Source organism: Culex pipiens, chromosome 2 (genome assembly GCF_016801865.2).
Source record: "Culex pipiens pallens isolate TS chromosome 2, TS_CPP_V2, whole genome shotgun sequence".
NCBI lineage: Eukaryota > Metazoa > Arthropoda > Insecta > Diptera > Culicidae > Culex > Culex pipiens.
The window spans coordinates 213,771,242-213,791,738 of NC_068938.1; the positions used below are offsets into that span (position 1 = coordinate 213,771,242).

General features: G+C 38.3%; 1 protein-coding gene across 1 annotated transcript in view; it reads right to left on the minus strand.

The window, feature by feature from the left end:
• LOC120416849 (RNA-binding protein 24-like) overlaps positions 1-19,598 on the minus strand; it is a 104,346-nt gene extending 84,748 nt beyond the window's left edge. The window contains exon 1 of the mRNA XM_039578739.2: positions 18,304-19,598. The gene's annotated coding sequence lies outside the window, so the exon portion shown is untranslated. The remainder of the gene's footprint in view (positions 1-18,303) is intronic.
• Between the last annotated feature and the right edge of the window lie 899 nt (positions 19,599-20,497).

Consider the following 20,497-nt stretch of genomic DNA (forward strand, 5'->3'; position numbering starts at 1 on the left):
CATATATGCGTTTATCCTTACAGCATTTCATCGGTCTCATGGCCGAGTGGGCTAAGGCGCCAGTCCTCACTGTTGGTGCTGGGTTTGAATCCAGTCGGTTGCAACTTTTTTTTGTTTTTGTTAAAATTGTGCATGCAGTGTGTAATATTAAGTGTTTATTTTGACGAAGGTGATGTGCATGCTTTTGCATGCGATTTTACCATCGGATTTTTTGCTGTGCACGTGGACACTTTTTTGGGAATCTGTTACCCCCCCCCCCCCTCACGTGGACAATTGTCCATACAAAAAAAACTTTTTTGTATGGATCGTGGACAATCGCCATACCCCCCCCCACCCTAAAGTGTCCACGTGGTTTATGGATGGTCCCTAAACAGAAAATAAGATTAATTTTGGAAGGTTTTAATTTTGGTTGGTTGAATATTACCTATTACCTCTTTTTTTTAGTAAGATTACCTTAAAAATGTGTAAAAATTCGAACCTGATGAAAATTTACCAATTCCTGATGTAATATTACACATTTTTTGACAAGAAATCTGACGAATATCTTTTTTCCAATGTAAGTAAATATTAAAAAAAAAAAAATGCTCGAATAAAAACCATTTGACATCACGAATAACAGCTATTAGTCATTGTTTTGAAGGTCTTGGTGATGTTTTGGCGAACTTGATCAAAATTTTAATTTTTTTTTTTTAGGCCGTTGCAAGTATTTTTTTTCATAAATTATGTTGCCTTCCCCTTCAAAATTAGTTTGAAAAATAAGGAGGCAAAATAGCTCGTTTGAAAATATTTTATATTTTTAGGAAATTCCGATGTACAGAGCACCGTGAACATTTAATTTTTTTGCATTTTTTTTTTATTTTTAGGAAGCTGTGTACAAAGCACCGTGAAATTTTTTTTTTGCGATAAAAATTCCGCAATGCTTATATTATGGAAAATAAATATACAGCAAAAAATCCGATGGTAAAATCGTATGCAAAAGCATGCACATCACCTTCGTCAAAAAAGACACTTAATATTACACACTGCATGTACAATTTTTGTAAACACAAAAAAAAGTTGCAACCGACGGGATTCAAACCCAGCACCAACAGTAAGGACTGGCGCCTTAGCCCGCTCGGCCATCAAACCGATGAAGAATGGAAAGGATAAACGCATATATGAGCTTGACATTTTGGTCAAGTAGGTTTCCCATACTGATGGGCTACATATTTCAGGGTGTAATATTACATAGAATTTCATAAAATAATACAAAATTTATTTTACACCCAGGCCTTTTACACGCAGCTGGATTACTACTTTTTTTTTGCTGTGTATTGTAAAACAATTGAAAAAACCCTTTTCATTCAAGTGTTAAAATCATGGCTCGCAATTTCAAATTTATTTTTTTGATTTTCCCTCGATTGTGCCCAGAGTCGAGGCGAGTGACAAAAACTTCAAAAAATATTTGCAACAATCTTTATGGAATTTTGCTATAACAAAAAACAAAGATATACATTTTTAAAAACCGCAAAAAAAAACACAAAAAAGGATAAGCTGCCCATGTTTGCATAAATATCTCATATGCAAAAAAGTAAACTGAGAAAAAAGCAAGGCAAGTTTGTCCCACACACAAGGCTACGTGTTATGTTTTCACGAAAAAAACTGGATTTCCTCCTGATTTCTAATATAATGTACTGGTTTGTTCAGGCATTTCTAAAAGAGCACACGATTTTCAACTAACCTGCATCAATTACTCAAAAGTGATGAAAATGCTTATGTGACATTTATGCGATCAGGGCAGTAAGAACATTGCAATTTTTATTGCAAGTTTTTGTCCCCCTTGCGAAATTTTCCCTTTAAAATAAGAGGGCAAAATTAGTTACTGACTCTTCGCAACAAATTAATTGCAGATCAGGCTTCAAATTTAAAGTTTAGTTTTTTTAACCCTTAAAAAATGCTTTTACCAGCTTGCACTTGATTTAACAAGTTTGTTTGACATAAAAGTAACGATGCAATAGATTTAAAAATTATTGAACTTTAAAACAATATTTCTCTAAGATTGTTTGCTTAATCTGCATTTTCAATTTTGGTCCAAGTGGTCACATTTTTGAGTTACGACTTTTTGCAACATTTTTTTTGTGGAATTGAGGTTTCTTTGAATGCTTGCAAATTTTAAAAAATATCAGACATCAATAAATCAGCTATTATTGATAATTTTTCTATAATAAAATTCTTAAAAGTTAAACAGTTAGGAAGATGAGAAAATTTTATTTGATTTGGAAGTCCCTGTTCCCTAAATGTTTCCTATCCAATCGTGTGACTAAGATAGAACACCTGGTAAAACTCCATTAAATTTGTTAATTTGAAAATCCTTTGGTTTTTGTGGTTTTCAAACCATCTTAAATTCATTTTAATTCAATTAAAGCTAATCTTTTGATAATGCTCCTCAATAATTATGCATTGTTCCCGCTAATTTTATTCCATCTTCGCGTTTAGTCTATTACTCCCATAAGCTTCAAAACGTCCTTCAATTAACCTGAATAACAAACCAGATTAGCCAGTGCCAGAGAGAGAGAGTGAAAATAAATTAGATCATAATTTAATTTTGCCAAACTTTGCATCCCCAAGCTCACACTACCCGCCACGCTCAGGCCAGAAGTACTCGTTGGAGTAGATATTTTCCCCTGCCAGACGAGACGAAAAGTTTAATGCGAAAATTATTCATTCACAACTTTTCGCGCGAAAGACTTCCCGCATCTGGCGCGCGCTAAAACAAAGCAGATTCTTCGGATCGAATCTTCGCCCTCGGTCGGAACTTTGCAAAACGACGAATTTTGTATGCATAATTTTCTGTGTCCCTTTGCAGTTTTTTCCACCCCGGCAAGCCCCGGTACTTCACTTTCAAGTGGTAGGCTTTACTTTAGTGTTTTCCTCGGTTTTGCCTTGTCCTTCTAAGCTGTGTAACAGATAAATCGTACGAATATTAAAATGATGTCTGAAAATGATTATTTTTCTATATTTCTTGAAATTTTAGAATTAAATGCTGCAATTTTTTTCCAAAGGTTGCCCAAATTTCTGGAAATTTCTATCTAATTTGAATTTGCAATTTAATTTTGTACTGTGCCTTCCACCCACTACACCACACAAAGGCAGGTCCCGAAGTCGATATTTGTCCAAGCTCTTTGCGAAATCCTGGCTTGGCGAAAAAAAAAGAGGACGAGACACTCATCTTTACCACCGTCATCATCGCACAACACACTGACTGCAGCACACACAGGGACTGCCGAGGGACTCATTTGGAGTGCGTCAAGGAGCCGGTCGGTGTGGTATGAGAACCTGCTGGCTGATGCTGGGTTTACTGAGGAGGGACACTCGAAAACCACAGACGTAAACAGTTTTAACACTGTCAGCGAATAGAGCGAACAGAAAACGGAGCAGAGCTCCGGGTTTCAGATGTGAACGGGGACGTTGTTAGAGGGCGTTGGGGAGGTCCTGAAGAGGACCTCTTCCACATCAGGGAACAGCGTTTAATGGGTTGTGGAAAAGGTGCCGCTTTAAACGAACCTCCTCCGGAGAGGTGTGTGTTTTTCTGGGTTCTTTTGTCGTGATTAAAGTAGCACTCGGGAGTGCAATCGATTTTTAAAAGGATCATTGTAATGAAAAGTTTTGTTTACTAAACCAAAACGATAGTGTTGCCAAATCATTAAACTTTGTAAATAGCAGAGTTAAGCCGTTGCAAAATTTTCAAAGTTTATGTCGCCTCCTTCAAAGTTGACCTGAATAATCAGGGGTCAAAAAAATATTTTTTTTTCGAAAAACTTTAAAATTTTAATGAAAACCAAAGTTTAATCAACTGAAAACCAGTTAAAATGCATTTTCCTGCGTTTAAAATCATATTTAGCATGTTTGAACTCCTTGGACAACATTTTAAATTTTCATGAAAATCCCACGAAAAGGCTTTAAGTAAAAAAATATTGAAGGCCAATAACGAAACAGAAGAAAACTCAAAATATATAAGCTACACAGTAAAAAAAAATCACGGTAATATTGCATCCGAGAATAGTGACAGGTATTAGGTGGAAAAATGTGATCTTCAATCTGTCTGGCTCATGAGCAAGATCTTTTGGTAACCTATCCAACGATAGTTCATATGATAGATACGGACAATATTTTCATCGAACTATCTGAGACCTGCTTTCAAAAAAGTGTATAAATAACACTTAAGTGCTGATAACTTTCGATAGATTTATCAGATCTACAGTAAAAAACGTTTTGCCTTCCTCACCTCAATGAGGAAAGGCTATAAAATCACTCGAAAAATGAACTTTTTTATTCGACCTCGTAGACCCACCTTCACGTATACCTATCGACTCAGAATCAAATTCTGAACAAATGTCTGTGCGTGTGTATGTCTGTAAGTCCGTGCACCGAAAAATATGCACACGATTATCTCCGGACTGGCTGAACCGATTTTGTCTCATTCGGTCCGTCTCGGGGTCCCACAAGACTCTAGTTAATATTATGAAGTTTAGAAAAGTACTTCAAAAGTTATGCTAAAAAATCGATTTTAACAAAAGTCCGGAAGATTGTAAAAAGGGGTGTTTTTGTAACACATTTTTAGAAAGGTATTCAAAAGACCTTTCCAACGAGTTCAATATTGAAAATCTGACAACCCTATCAAAAGTTATTAGCACTTTAGTGTTATTTATACACTTTTCAGAGACCTGATCTCAGATATTTTGATAAAAACGTTGTCCGGATCTATCATGCGACCCATAGTTGGATAAGTAAAAGAGGCCAACAAATTTAAGATCTGACAACCCTATCAAAAGTTATGAGAACTTAAGTGTTGTTTATTCACTCGTTTGAATCCGGATCTCAGATATTTCGATTAAAATGATGTCCGGGTCCATTATGTGACAAGTCGTTAGTTAGATAATTGAAAGACCTTTCAAATGAGCCTAAAACACCGATGATCTGATAGCCCTCTCAAAAGTTATGATCACTTCAGTGTTGTTTATAACTCTTTTGAGGCTGGAAACGATGTCCGGATTAATCATGCGACCTATCGTTGGATGCGTAATCTAAATACCTATCCAACGAGTCCAAAAGATTAAATATCTGACAACCCTATCGAGTAATGAGTATATGAAGTTTTATTTAGAGAACATTTGTAGGTCGACATTTTTATACCGGCTCCGTGGCTTAATGGTTGCGGCTTCTGCCTCAAAAGCAGAAGGTTCAGGGATCAAATCCCGGTCGGTTCCCTTGAAATTTGGAATCAGGAATTGAACTTTGAATATGAACAAAAAACCTTTAAGAATCAGGTGGGATTCGAACTCACACCTTTGGATTGATGGTCTGCGACGCTAACCAGTCGGCCATCATGGAGTTAATGCTCTAGAACTGAATTGATCCGTAGTGGCGAAATAATGTCACAAGGTATTTCATATCAAATCATTATATAACTACTAACACCGTCTCAAAAACAGCCCAGGGCCATATCTCATATACTCATGAACTGGACGAGGGAGTCGTGGATTGCCTGGCCCGAGTCATCTGCATTACCGATCTATGTCTGTACAATTTCAGAAGAAATCGTTAGTCAGAGAAAGGTATTCGCTTCAAAGCTTCTTGAGATATATGGTGGTTACTAACCAAACCGTCTCAGTTGAAATATACTATGGTCGTGGCCAAGTCCTGCCAAGACGGGGGTTCAAATACATACATACATATAAACATTTGTAGGTCAACATTTTTATTTTACCAAAAAAAAACTATACTATTGTGAGAAAGGCATCAGCCACGGGACTTACGGGACCCTTACACGGATCAAATGAGACCAAAACAGTCAAAAACGGTTCAACCAATGCCGATAAAATCGAGTGACAATGATTGTATCTTGCTCACGTCAGTGCACAGAAAAAAATAAATTCTCGTAATCGTGAATTAAGTTCACGAGTGTGAGAACCATGAAGGAATACATGCACGTTTATAGTGCAAATGCACCATACTCATGAATAAATTTCTTCTTGGTTCTCACATTCGTGAACTTAATTCACGATTACGAGAATTTATTTTTTTCTGTGTGGATGTTTAAGCTTTTTTTCCATTTTAACTGTTTTGCTATAATTTGAGTTTAAACTGTAAATTCAACTCAAAATACAATACACATAGATCACTAAAATCATATTTTTAAAGTTCTTTCAACTACTTATTTTTAACTAATTCGATAGCCAGAAAGCCCATTCAATTCGATACAAATCGACTTCCGGAGTGATTAAAAAGCAAGGGCCCTATCAACGTCCTCCCTCAATAAGTTCTGTCGATAGGGCCCATTAGTAACGCACGGGGAAAACGGCTGAGGCCGGTGGGTTGTTCCGCGGTTCCGGCGAAAACAGACACAAAAAAGTGTAGTGCTGCTCCTCTGCTGGTGGTGATGGCAAAGGCAACTGCTCTCCAAAAACTCTCTTCCTGTGGGAGAGCTTCTGTTTTTTTATTTCATTCTATGTTGCCTTAATGCTTGTGCGGTTTATGATTTTCAGTGTGCCGGGTACGCACACACACGTACAGTTTGGTGTGCATGCAATGAGAGCACATGTTTTCAAGCGTTCTTTTTTGCGCTTGCTGTTCGTTGGCCTTTTTCTTTTCCACTATCTTTTTTATACTTTTTCAAAGTTTTTTTTCCTCTTTCTCCTTTCGGGACCAACTCGACTATCATATGTGAACTATTTATTTTTTTCGAGTGCGCCGGGGTTATTTGGAAGAGTTCTTTTTTTTTTGCTGCTTAGTTTTTCAACAGTTTGTGGCTATTTTGACGGCTGGGCTCAGTTAGTGGTGGCGAAACTATGTTGTGTAGAACCCTTAATTGAAAGCCACACATAGTTAGTGTGGTGCCACCGTGTCGGACGACCCAAACTGACTAGAGAAATTGAATGGAAGCCAGCCACATGCCCCAAGTGTTTCTGTGTGGTTTATTATTTTGCTTTTATTTTAGACAAATATGCACATACCTAATTGTGCCCGAATTAATTACAGTGTTGCGCTTTATGGTGGGCTGGTACTGTTTTGGGGCCCTCTCTCCAGTGTTTTGAGGTGGTTTTATGGGGAACTGATTTGATAAAGTGCACAACCTAACCCTCTTAAGAGATATCCAACTTTAATAGCCTTGCAGGTTATTGTTGGTACTTTGGAAGGAGCACATTTTTCAATTTCTAAGTTCAGTTTTAAATAAAATGACAAAATTGATTCTGATTTTTTTCTTGATACAAAAAGTTTGATCTACCTAACCTTAAAAAAAGATTATTCAGTTGAAATCCAGAATCAAACAAATCAGGCACCCTCCATAAATTTGTTTTTTTTTTTTGAAGTGGACCTTCTTAATTTTGATAGAAATAAGTATTAAAAAAGGCATTTTCTCAATATTTTACCATCGCCATCTTGGATTCAAAATTTAATTGGAGTCGTATTTAGGGACCTGAGAGAAATTTCAAACACCCAAAGTCATTCAAATTTAAGGTTGAAAAGCTTGTATTTTTTCTTTGGTGCTGGCACTTTTCTTGTACCGAACAAGCACAAACATAACAAAAACTACCAGATTATTATCAACAACAGTTTTACAATACTTGTGATTGTTATAAGTCTCGTTTTTTCTGCCAAAATTATTTTAAATTGATTCCAACCTTGTTCTTGCATGATCTTGTTGCTCGATTGGAACCCCGATTTGACAGTTCGATTGGAACCCTGAGAGTGACATTTCGCCTCTCCATATAGGCTCTCTAGTCGTATTAGGCGCAACGGTCCAAAAACAAAACAAATATCGTAATTCGGTTACCCAAAGTGAACAATCCGAGGACTTTAGATAATTCAGATTAGACTGTATTTGCCTTCTGACCCCCGTCTAAAAATTTCTTTGGGAATACCATATGATATTTACCATTTCAATTTAATTATAGTTCCAACTTTTCACATTTCCTTCAGTTTCAATGCACCCACCCTGCGCGTTCCCAAACCCATTTCTACTCATTCGACCCCGTGTGGTAGTAGCCGGCTGCTACCGCAAAACCTCAAATCGTCATATTTCACGCAATATTTTCCTTTTTTTCTGCTCCTCTTAAACCTTCCGGGAGAGCACCAACCAGGATCAGCAAAAAAAATAGAATGTAATGAAAAACTTTCAACTCGCGGGAGTCGTGTCATATCCACACACTCGTAAGCACTCACTTGGCATTAAATTGGTCCGACTGCCATACGAGTACGGTACTATATCGGTATTGGTGTGGTGTTTGCCTTCAGGTATAGATTTTAGTTTAGTTTTTTTGCTGCTGTTGTTTTCCTCGTGTTTGCTTTCGATGGCTCGGTAATTATTACGGCGATGCCGGGTTCGGTCGGTAGTCGTCGACCCACGACGGCGACCGGGTTGTTGTTGGGTGCTCCGGGAACAGATGTTCTTTGGGCAGACTTTTGCTTCACGCTGCGTGCGTGTTCTCTGGCGTTCCCAACGACGATGACTATGGGGAGCTTCATCAGCTATTCGACGTCGTCGTGCTATCATGTCGCACCCGCCATTTCGACGTTCCGAGAAAAACGCGTTTTAATGTTTGACCTTGAATAAACAAAAACGAGAGCACGCAATGTAAACAATAACAAACACGTTTTGTTTGGCTGACCATTCTGTGCATTGTCCCGAAGTTTGGTTGTATTTGGTTGCTGGAGTCCTGAGTTATAATCACAAATGTTTGCGGTAGTCTTACTTGTACGTGCGTCAAACGCATCCTGACCTGAAATCCCTTTGGCCAATTGTCACACTTACATCAATTTTCAGGGAGTGACAAGATAGCACGACAAGATTGAAACTTCTTTCATATGAAAAGTGACAAAAATCCGCGGAGCTTTTTTGGTTTTTATTGAATATCTCAGGATTGAAATCGAATTTTGGGGATCTGTGAAGGTCAAAAGGTGAGGCATTGTGAGCTGCACAAAATGGCGTTCTTAACTCAATTTGGCCCAAAATGCACGTACGACAAGTTAGCACGACGGCGACGTATTGATGATGATGGTTTGCCGGGCTGCTCCCTGATTCTGCCCGGTTTCTCCCGCTATTCTATACAAACAGACAGAATCTAGCACAAGGCAGGGCGGTTCTAGTTCAACCTTTTACGAGGATGCGACTCGTTTGGTATGCTGTCGAAGCGAGTGTCTAGAGATTCGGGTCACAAAATGTTCGAATCATCGATGAAATTCAGTTTGACTAAATAATGAAGTTTCGTTCGATTTTGAACGATTCTCTTCCGAAGTTCTTTAGACTGCACAGCTAAAAAAGTAGTAATCCAGCTGCGTGTAAAAGGCCTGGGTGTAAACTAAATTTTGCATTATTTTATGAAATTCTGTGTAATATTACATCCTGAATTATGTAGCCCATCAGTATGGGAAATCTGCTTGACCGAAATGTCAAGCTCATATATGCGTTTATCCTTACAACTTTTCATCAGTCTGATGGCCGAGTGGGCTAAGGCGCCAGTTGGTGGGCTAAGGCGCCTGTTGGTGCTCGGTTTGAATCCTGTCGGTTGCAACTTTTTTTTTTGTTTGCAAAAATTGTACATGCAGTGTGTAATATTACGTGTTTATTTTGTCGAAGGTGATGTGCATGCTTTTGCATGCGATTTTACCATCGGATTTTTTGCTGTGTGTCCAACTTATTCAAACTACTATTCATTCCATCAAGGGGTCCTGAAACCAAGTGTTACCACTCTGAACCATAATTTACACCAATTTCTTACACGACTGATCCTGATGATCTAGAAAACGTAACAAAAAACTATACCAACACCAAGAATTATGCTGGTGATCTACAGCTGATGGCCCGGTTGAACGTCTCCCCCGACCAAGGGGTTCCACGGTTAATATGCTAATGAATCATATGGTTCTGAGGGGAGTTCTTCTTCACGTCTCAGTGCTTCTTTCCCGCCGTGTGACAACCATCTGGTGTTGGATTTCTTGTACTCTTTAATGCTGAAGATCCCGCAGCAGAAAACGGTACCTTTCTGGGTTCAGGGTATGTCGTTGCTTTGTTGTACCAACCATGCAAGATGGCATGTGGTGGTGGTTTCCACAGAACCGCTATTATCGAGTGTCTTTGACGGGATCGTCGTGGTGGCTGCTCCTCTGCTGGTTGATGGAGGGTGGCAATAAAAAAGCAGGATATTTCGAGCCAGCCGGGAGGTACTTCTTGATAAAAAAGATCAAGCTTAGTTTGTTTTCAGTTGAAATATGTCATGTCAGCTGTGTAGTGAAACTTTTGAGAGAATTGCTTTATTGGTAAGCTACATTCTCAAACATTGATTCTGTTGGATATGTTAGAGAAAAAAATTAATAAAAAAATAACATTTCTTTGTCGCTAAACGTTGAAGTTATTTAAGTTCAATAACAAAAAGCGTTCCGCAATATAAGTACCGGCCAAAAAGTTGAAATTATTTGGCAAAGTATAATTATCCTGTATCACTAACTTGGACTTCACACTAAACTATTGCTATCGATTGCACTACAGTCCAGATTCGATTATCCGAAGGCCTCGGAAAAATTTCACTTCGGATAATCGAATCACGAAAAAAATGTTTTTTTCGTTGTTTTATTTTTATTTTTGTTATTGTAGAGCTTAAAAGTATGACCCCTAAACTACGTTAAAGTGATTTAGAATTTTTAAATCCAAGATGGCGGTATCGAAATATTAAAAAAATGCATTTTATTATTTAATAGGCAATCAACTATTCAAATTTGACTAAAATTGGGTCCCAGAACTTGAATTTGATACTAAACACAAGAAAAAGAAAAAAAACTAAAAAAAATCTGTATTGGGTTAGTTCAGAAATTACGTCAATTACAGCTCATAAAAGCGTTTTCAATTGACATCGAGGGATAAAAAGCTCAATATGAAGTTTAGAGTTTTGTATGAATGGGTCCTATAAATATATGAAAGACAATAGTTTATAGGACCTTTTTTTTAAAAAAAAACTCTAGAAGTGAAGTTTTTGTCAAAAGATTCACAAAATAATTTGTTTAAATAGTGAAAAACAGCAAATTGGATGGAGTTAGGAGCGAGTGCTTAACTGATTTCTCCCGAAATAGTAGTTTATGCAACAAGTTGCAAAAAGAGGATTTTTTCAGCACGAGTCGTACATTTATCCAACGAGGTTCACCGAGTTGGATAAATACAACGAGTGCTGAAAAAATCAAGTTTTGCAACGAGTTCCATACAACATTTTTTGCAATTCCGAAAAACACCCATTCAGACTCACGCAATTGTCAATAAATCGTTTAAATTTAAAAAAAAATGTTGAAAAGTGTTACTTTTCGAAACAAGTGCTGAAAAGTTCAACTTTTCAGCATTTATTTTGAAAAGTGTTGCTATTCGATTCTGTTATTTTTGGTACAGAAAAGTAAGCTATTTCGTCGTTCAAGAATGACAGAAAAAGTAAGTAGTTTCACGACGGAATTGCAAAAAAAAAAACATAGGGCAATTATTTCTGATGATAAATTTAAAATGTAACAAATTGAAAGTTCTACGAAATTCCCACTGTCCCACGTAACGTCGGCAATTTCTGGCCCAAAAAGCGGTAAAACTGAACCCCATAAAGTTCAGACTTGTTGGGCGGCACAAGTTCTGTCGACGACAACGACATCACATCCAGGGTGGTGGGTCTGCCTTCTGGTTGTGCCGTAAATGAAAAATATAAATATTAAAATAGGGGGTGAAACAGTCGATTCGCAAACACACACACACATTTTCATGAACAGATACGCGTAAGTATAAAAGTGTTCCTGTTGAACTGCTGCTTTAATGAGTTGGGGGTGTTGTGTGGGTGTATTTTTGGCAAATTATCCTGCCATAAGGACATCATTTGCTCAAGATTGCAGATTTTTGTGATAATTACTTGATTACATTAACTGATTCTTATTTTAAATAAAATCAACAAATGTGGATTTAACACTGATAGTGTAGAACAACTGAAAAGAGTTAAAATTAAAGGTATTTCAGTGTTTGTGTAGATCAATCAATAAAGTAAACATTTATGTAATACAGCATCCCATAAAAGCAAACGAGTGACCTTAAAACATTCACTTATCAGATGAAATTAGCATTAAACAGGTAGAAGGCATAAGGGTCCAGGTCCCAGAACCATGAACGGACGTGTCGTTGCATGATACAAGAGCACCATGTGAGGACTCGAAACGGAAACAAAGAAAACGCCTGGCGCTCTCCTCTCTCTCGGGCCATGCACACTTTGCATCTGTTGTTGGGTACGTGTGTGTGTCACTCACTCATATTTACCGATTCGAATCTGCCTGAGCTCCTGGTGTGTGCGACGACGAGAAAAAGTCCCCTGCCGAGAGACGAGGTTCTGAACGGAACACGGGGAAAATCCAAAGGGACCAAAAACGTGTAACAATGTTCCTTATCCTGGGCATTCCATGGCCCTGGTTCATGGCGTTCTGACGGTCGAAGGAGAAAGGTTACAAGCGGTTCTGGGTAATGAAGGGACGGCAGGGTGGCTACATGGTGTTAAATAAAGCTAATTTATGAACTCAAAAAAGTAAGCAATTAATAAATAGCCTAAAATCGTCGCTGTCGTGCTATCTTGTCGCACGTCGATTGTTAAGAACGATGAGCTAAGAACGGAATTTCGTTCAACATTCACAGATTCAATAAAAACCGAAAAAACTCCGTGCGTTGTTGTCACTCTTCATATGGAAGAAGTTTCATCTTGTCGTGCTATCTTGACACAGGCTTAAAAAATGCTGTAAGTGCGACAACTAGCCAAAGGGTTTTTGGACCAGAACGCATTTGACACACGTACATGCCCGACTACACTCAAACCCCGATGGTTTGACACCAACTGTTGTCAAACGAACGGGGTCACGTTTTAGTTTGACACCCCTTTTAAACGGAGTTCACACACACTACCAAACGTTTGTTATGATAGTGTGCGTGAGCGCCGTGTAAAAAGTGACAGTTCGTCACTTTTTAGTTTGACTTTGACCAACCAACGGGGTACAAACTAAAAAAGTGTCAAACGAAAAAGTGACCAATCACCGGGGGTTGAGTGTACTGTAAACATTTGTAACCATTACTCGGGACTCCGGCAACCAAGTTCAACCAAACTCCGGGACAATCCACAGAATGGTCAACCAAACAACACTCTGTTTTTTTTGCTTATTTTAATTTTCAAAGAATTTTCATGAATGAATTACAAAACAAATCTTTAATGGAGTAACCACCCTGCACCCTGAATCAATGCACTACGCATCGGCGTCATCGTCCGCTTTCGTAGAGCAGTCCGTAGAAACTGCGTAAAAAGAAGAAAACACTGAGAATCACTGAACTCCGGGCAGGGCAAGGACTCTCGCAGCGTTAGGATAAGCGTTTCCATTAAATTACGCATAATTTAAATTCTATCTTTCTTTCTGTGAGCCCGGGATGGGACCGACTTTGGGCGAGCTTCAGTATTTGTTCGTCATATGCGACAAACTTTCTGCGTCTTGAAGTTTTTCTCGTGAATAAAATTTCATTTCGTTTCGGGGCTGAATCCTGCCGATAATAAAAACTGCGCATTCTCATTAATGCCCTGCTTCAGGTTTATTGTTATCGCTCTTTTTTTGGGAGTCCCAACTGGCAGTTTTTTTTGCGCGTTCTTTCAAAATGTACGCAATATAGGTGCGAATTGAATTCCTCGGATTCCTTCCGCCTCCTGCCACGTGTTATATGCGCGCTCCACCCACCCCCCAGGATGAGTCACTCCTGGTCCAATTTTATGATCTGCTGGGGGGTGGTGGTGGGTGGCAGCTCAAGATAAAAGAATTTTAATATGTTTTACAGCTTTTTCTCCGCACGCTTTCACGGAGCCAGGAATTATTCGTGTTTTTATTGCAGTTTGAGGATGTGGTTGGTGCCCGTGTGTTGGATGGGAAAAGTTTTGGTTATTGGTTAAGGTTTAACCTTCCTTCCTTCCCACTGCTGGCTGCTGGTCGGTTGGTCTCTCAATGGACCAAATTCCACCGCGAGCTCCAAATGGCGGCTGTTGGAGGAAATTTATGAGGCGTTTCCTTGGACGCACATACACGTCTGTACACATGGCGTGAAAAGGACATTGTGTGGTCGAGGTGTTTGTTTAGGAAGTAATTTATGGCCAGCTTATTCATATTTGGAGGAAAGCCGGGAATTTCATACTTAGTGGGAAACTGTTTCGGAACGAAATTGAACAAGAAATTAATTGGATGATTTCAGACATTTTTCAAATATTTGCATGTTTTCAATACAGACATAAATTCAAATGGAATGCATATTAAACAAACAAATTTTATTTTAAATCTTTTGCCAAGCTAGTTTAAATTTAAATAAGAAAATATTCTAAAAACAAATCATGGACATCTCTCAAGAATGCCAGCACAAACTTTCTAAATCAGTTAGTCTTTAGCTCGATCCTCGTGAAGAACTCCAGTAAAAAAGAAGTTTTTTTTGTAGAGCCTTAATACCACACAGAAGTCTAATAGAGACTTCCACTGTTTCCAATAACCTCATTTTATCGCCGAAACCAGCTGATTGACCGCGTTCTGCCACGGCCGCCGATTCCCGTTGATTGGCCCGACAAAACCGGGGTGAGATAGAAATGGAAGAGCAAAAAGCAACTTCACCTGGTTTTACACTCTGGCCAAAGCTAACACATGATAGATCTAATCTTCCAATTAATCTGCATGTGTACATCTCAACTCTCAAATGTACACACTCCTGAGAAAAAAAAAGCGAAATTTGGCCCAAGTCTGGAATCGTGGCTTGTCTCGTCGATTGGTTCCGCAGCTGGATCCCAGCAAAGCTCCGTAATCTATAGGGTAGTTTTGAGTTGTATTCAACGTAGATCTGATACAAGTGTATCAACGGTTCAAAGTCCAACAATTGGCGCTTTACCCTACAGCAGTCTGCACTCTCAGCATGTTTGTACACACACAATTCGGACCAATCTAACAGTTTCCATCATCATTCCGAGCAAATAATTCCCCCATCAAAAAAGCCTCAACAGAAAAAAAACCTGAATGAGATCGAAGACTCCAACCCGCGATGCGAAATCGGACACAAAAAATCCATGTAAACCTGGCACGCTGATACAACTGTTACAGTTCCGACCAGCGAGTTTCACCGCGAGATCCCCACGTGGGGATCGCGTGGCTTCCAATTAGTCGCTGATGGTCGCCGGAACCATCCCGGCGGAACCACCTCTCTAACTGTCACAGATAGTTGGCACGCGTTGTTAAGCTATCGCACGTGGGGACGGGTCTTCAATCTCCCAAAACAACACTCAGACTCAGGGGAAGGTGTGTGTGTAGCGGCAACTAATTAAAGTCCGGACAGGTGCCGGCACCTCGCGGAGGGGGCCACACTTGGCTGGGTGAGGAGAAATGGGAACGCGAACGAACCGTTTCTGATGGCTGCAAACAGGTGAACTCTCGGATCTAATCCAGGGTAGTTCTCTGGAAAGGTGGAAAAATCTCTGGTAAAACAAAAAAAAGTTGATAAAATCTCTTCAACTACCGATTTTCCAGAGAATCCCAATCCGATAATTCTCCAGACAACTTGTTCAAATTACCAGCTCGTACGGGCGAGGGTTACCACCTTTACACTTGAACCGTTTAAGAAAAGGTAGAAAACCCCAGAAGCAAACGCGCGTACACATAGCTATAGCTTGCGATTGCGAGTCCGGAGCCCAAAGGAGGGCCGCTAACTTTCTTAATTATGATTATTAGCCTTCCGTAAGCGCGCGCGAGCCAAGAAGATGAACGGCCGGACGCACGCAAGCCTAGACTCGATAGTTCTTGACTGGAGGGGCTCTCGTTGGGTTTTTGCGTTGATGATGGTCAAACAGGGTTTGCAGACTTGTGGGGGGACGACGCGTGCCCAACGTGTAACTAACCTTTTGTTTTAGGTTTGTAATAAATTCCAAGCTGACCAGCCGTTGAAGTTCTTAAATTTATTGTTTCAAGTTTGGAGATGGGCACTGTTCAATAGTTGAATCAATTTAAAAGCAGGATTTCCTAAGATTTTGGTCGGAATTTTGTTGAAGGTCCGGAAGTTTCATAATTGGGTGATTCTTTAAGGAAACACCATCGCAAAACTATCCATTTAAGGGAGTTGTTCAAACACAAGGTAAAGATATTGATCTGGAAACCCTTTCTAAAATTATTTGTGTAGCAAGATTAATGTTTGCATAGATTTTGATTGTGAGAAACTGGCAATCGTACATGATAGAAAAATTTAAACAGTTAATCCTTAAGTGTTTTTTCATCCCCCTTTGACTATTTTTAGAATTTCATATCCCTCCTCCACCGTTCATTTGTAAAAATATAATAGTTTGATTCAACAATGATTGATTTTCAATTTCTTTTAAATGTATTTATGTGTATATCTAGTATTTCCAGAAGAAAGTACAAAGATTTATGTAAATCCTGCTCGGTGAGAGCAATTTAGATTTCCGCGAAATCCTCAAAAATGGCCCTTAACCACGCTGTAAATTAAATTAGTCTGTTATAAATATATTTCTTTTAATTATTTTTTCTAATGGCATGACAAGAAAAGCTCAAAAAATTTCTTCGAAGTGTAAAAATTAAGGTAATTTTAGAATGTTTTAGAATGTAAAATCGGAACTACAGTCCAAATAGGTACAGAATGTAAAATCGAATTTGCAATCAAAAAGTACTCTAGTGAAATTTTGATACAGTGCACCGTTTTCAAGTTGAAGCCATTTTTAGGTAACTTTTCTGAAAACAGTCGTAGTTATTCATTTTTTTAAATTAGTGCCCATGTTTGCCCACTCTTGAATTATTTTTTTTGAAAAGCTGAGAAAATTCTCTATATTTATCTTTTTTGAACTTTGTTGATACGAAGGAAAATTGATGTTTTCTAAGTCTCACCCAAACAAATTTTCCGATCATTTCGAAAACAATATTTTTAAAAATTTTAAATCAGGAATAACATTGCAAAAGGACGTAATATTAAATGTTTGGTTTACGGTAATATAATACCCTTTTTTAAATATATAAAATCAAATAGAAAATATTTAAAGCGCAAGGCATTTTGCGAATCTGTAAACTTAAATATTAACAATTTCCCCTAATATATGCCGAATACAAATTTTAATGCTGCAGACTGCTCAGCCTAAAATCGTAATATTTATCGATGGAGCAGTGATGAATTTCAATTTTCATGTAACAATTACAAAATCTCTCCGACAGACTTTAACTAGTTCACATCTAAAGATTTGAATCATTAAAAAAATTATGCAAAATATACCTTTATATTAAGTTAAAATCGTATTAAGTCTGAAAAATAAAGTATCAACAAAAATTATTGCCTGACATCAAATAAATATTGTATAAGCTGCTCAATAAATATGCAATAAAATATGTTAAACTATCAAGCAATTTTATTCTTGAACAAAAATGGAAACAAATTTAAAAAAACTGATTCTGTTGGGAAGAATGCAAATACTTACAGTTTTATTTGACGAAAAACTGATTTTTTTTTCAGTCAATATAAATCAATTAGATAGTTCAATCTTCTTGAAAATGATACAGTTAAAATGTATGCAAAACTCTCGATTTGTTCCATACGTAGATATGTTTTGCGAAGGCATTAAATTTCTATTCCTTCCCCATTCCCTTCAAAGATTGGCCAAATCCTCACTTCAGGGGGGGGGGGGGGGGAGGAAGAATTTCTGACTGATTTCAAAAAACGTCATTCAAAATGCAATACTAAGATATATTGAAAAAAAAATTGCAAAACAACTTAACTGCTGCAAAAAACATTTCCAACAATTTTTATCATTTAAATGTTGATTTCATGGTTTGTAAATTTATTTGTTCTTATTTTTATTTTATGTTTTGCAGCAAAAACGTATTTTTACTGAAGGATTTTTTCAAAATCAATTTTGAGAAAGTGTCGTATACTTTACGTTTATAAAAAAGTATGTTGTTATCATTTAAAAAAAACTTCTTGAAGTAAAAGCACTCGATTATAAATATTAACTGTGATTGTTAATTAAATTTCAAAAATGTTTACCTTAAATGAGACAAAATTGAAAACGTTTGTATCAAGATGAAATAAACTCATTGTTTTTAATATCATAATGATGAATTTCGCCTTTCTTTCATATTTCATCCGCAAATCACAGCTTATCATTTTGATAAGCCAAGTGCTTCAGCAACCAAAAATCAGCTCCTATCCGCCGTAGAGCTTCACCATTAAGCCCCACATAATTCCTACCCTACAATTACACTTACCTCTAATCCAATCGGCTAAGCTGTTGAATGCTATGTTGGCTATAGAGAACCCTTTCCCCTAGCTCGCTCCTTCTGATTCTTAGACCGCCGCCGATATTCCAGCAATGTTTCCGCCTCAACACGGTTGCCCGGAAGATTCAATTCGAACCTGGCTATTGATCCGTGTTCCTCTTCCTCGTTTTGTTTCACAACCGAAAATCTCAGCCGAAAATTTGAATGTAATTATCCTCGAAGCCTCGCTCTCTTGAAAACTCTCTGGGTAATTAAAGCGTTGAATATTGCATCCGACTTTTTTTTTGTTTCAACTTTTGGAGTTTTTCTGTTGGTTTCTTTTACTTTTTGTTTTTTTTTCGAGACTGGAAGTCGAGAAAAACTTCCTCCGAGCGCGCACACTTCAATTAACGGAAACTTGCCGCTTTCAACTGTGGGCTTTTTTTCGGTAACGCAATAAAAATCATATAAATATGTATCACTCGGAGTCGTCCGAAAATTGCTGCTTCTCTTGTTTTAATTTGCAGCTTTTTATCATTTATCATTCATTGCTCTATTGCTTTCCTATATTTCACCTCGACGGACTTTTTCCTTTCTGCTTTTTTGCTGTTTGCTTCTTTTATCTTGTTCGATTCGATTGCTCACTGAATTGCTTTCTTATGTTTTATTTTTTCTTTCTATCTTTCTCTCAATGTGTGTGTTGATTTCACGTTTTATTGCGCTGTTGCAACACACCGTTTGTTGTTTTTGTTTTTTTTCTGCCTTCTGCCGTCACTGTCCGCTTCCAACAACAACAAACGCTAGAAAAAAACAACAAATATTTTACGCGTTCATCAACAACATTAACACATTTACAATTTCTTCACGCTTCTTCTTCTTCGCGCTTCTTGGAAAAACTCAATTTTTCCCAAACGGCGTCGCGACGTCGACGTCTTCTTGCTTTTCACTCGCCGGGCGCGCAATTTTCACGTCGTTCCACGCTGACCGACTGATAGGCTATTTTTAAACACACAGAAAAAAAATCGGAGCAAAGCAGGCGCGGAGCAAAAACAAGTTGTGTCACGTTGTCACAAAACGAACAAAACACACGCCACCGCTGCTGGTTGTGAGTGTGTTTGTGTAATGGTGTCTTTTCCCCCTTTTTGCTTCCGGTTTTCCGCTTGGCAGAGTACAATAGGTTTGATTTTTGTCTCTCCCTCTTGTTCCAACAAATCGAAACCTAACCTTTGTGATTATCGTGGCGATAATTCTCGGAAAAATCACAACGCGAAATTTTCCCTTCTAACACACACCTGTGCACAACACAATGGTCAAAACACAACTGCGAATGCGAAATGAGCTCCAAATCGAACACTTCCGAAGCCAAACAACGATCCACTTTTCTCTCGCGCTCTCTTCTCACTCTCTCACTCCAGCGTGCGCCCACTCACACACAAGCTCATCCAAGTTGGCGGCGGGACGCCATTCGTTTCTATTGTGCAAATCGGAAAAACGCATCATCCCTCCCACTTCCGCGCCGCCTACTAGCCCACCCGGCAAAATTGTGGCTGTGTGTGTTCGTGGAAAATCTGCGTGCGTATTTGTGGGAACGCAACGCATTCCGGGCGGGAGCTGGAGAGTAGCACGCAAAACGAGTGGTATGTTGTGAACACATTACTGTATATTTTCCGCCGACCGCCGAGCAACGATTTAATTATGGGTGATTTACTGTTTTTGCAAGGTTTTGGAATCGTGGGGGTGGAGGAAAAGTGTTGCATTTGGGCATGCGGAAACTTGCCATTTTTTGTAAAATCTGCATCCTTCTTTAATAAAAGCTACATTTTTCATACTACATTTAACGTATTCAATTACATCAAAGAATCTATCAAAATAATCTGCATTTTTTTTGCAAATTTTGTAGGCCTTATTTGAAATAAAATGTATACTCTATTATGCCATTTAAATTATAAAATCATTGTTGCAAACACTACTTCATTTACTCTGCTGATCTGGAAAATGTTGGGCGAGCTTAATTTAGGGGAACAGCATCTAATTCCAGCGTGCCTCTAATGTTGGCAGGTCAGAACTTTGACATTCCATCAAAGCTAATCAAAAGCGTTTTCAACTGAAATCGGGTGATAAATAGCTCAATGAGAAGTGAGCTAGCAAGTTTCTATCAAAAGTTTAGCAAAATTAGTTGTTTAAATAGTTTAATCAGCAAATT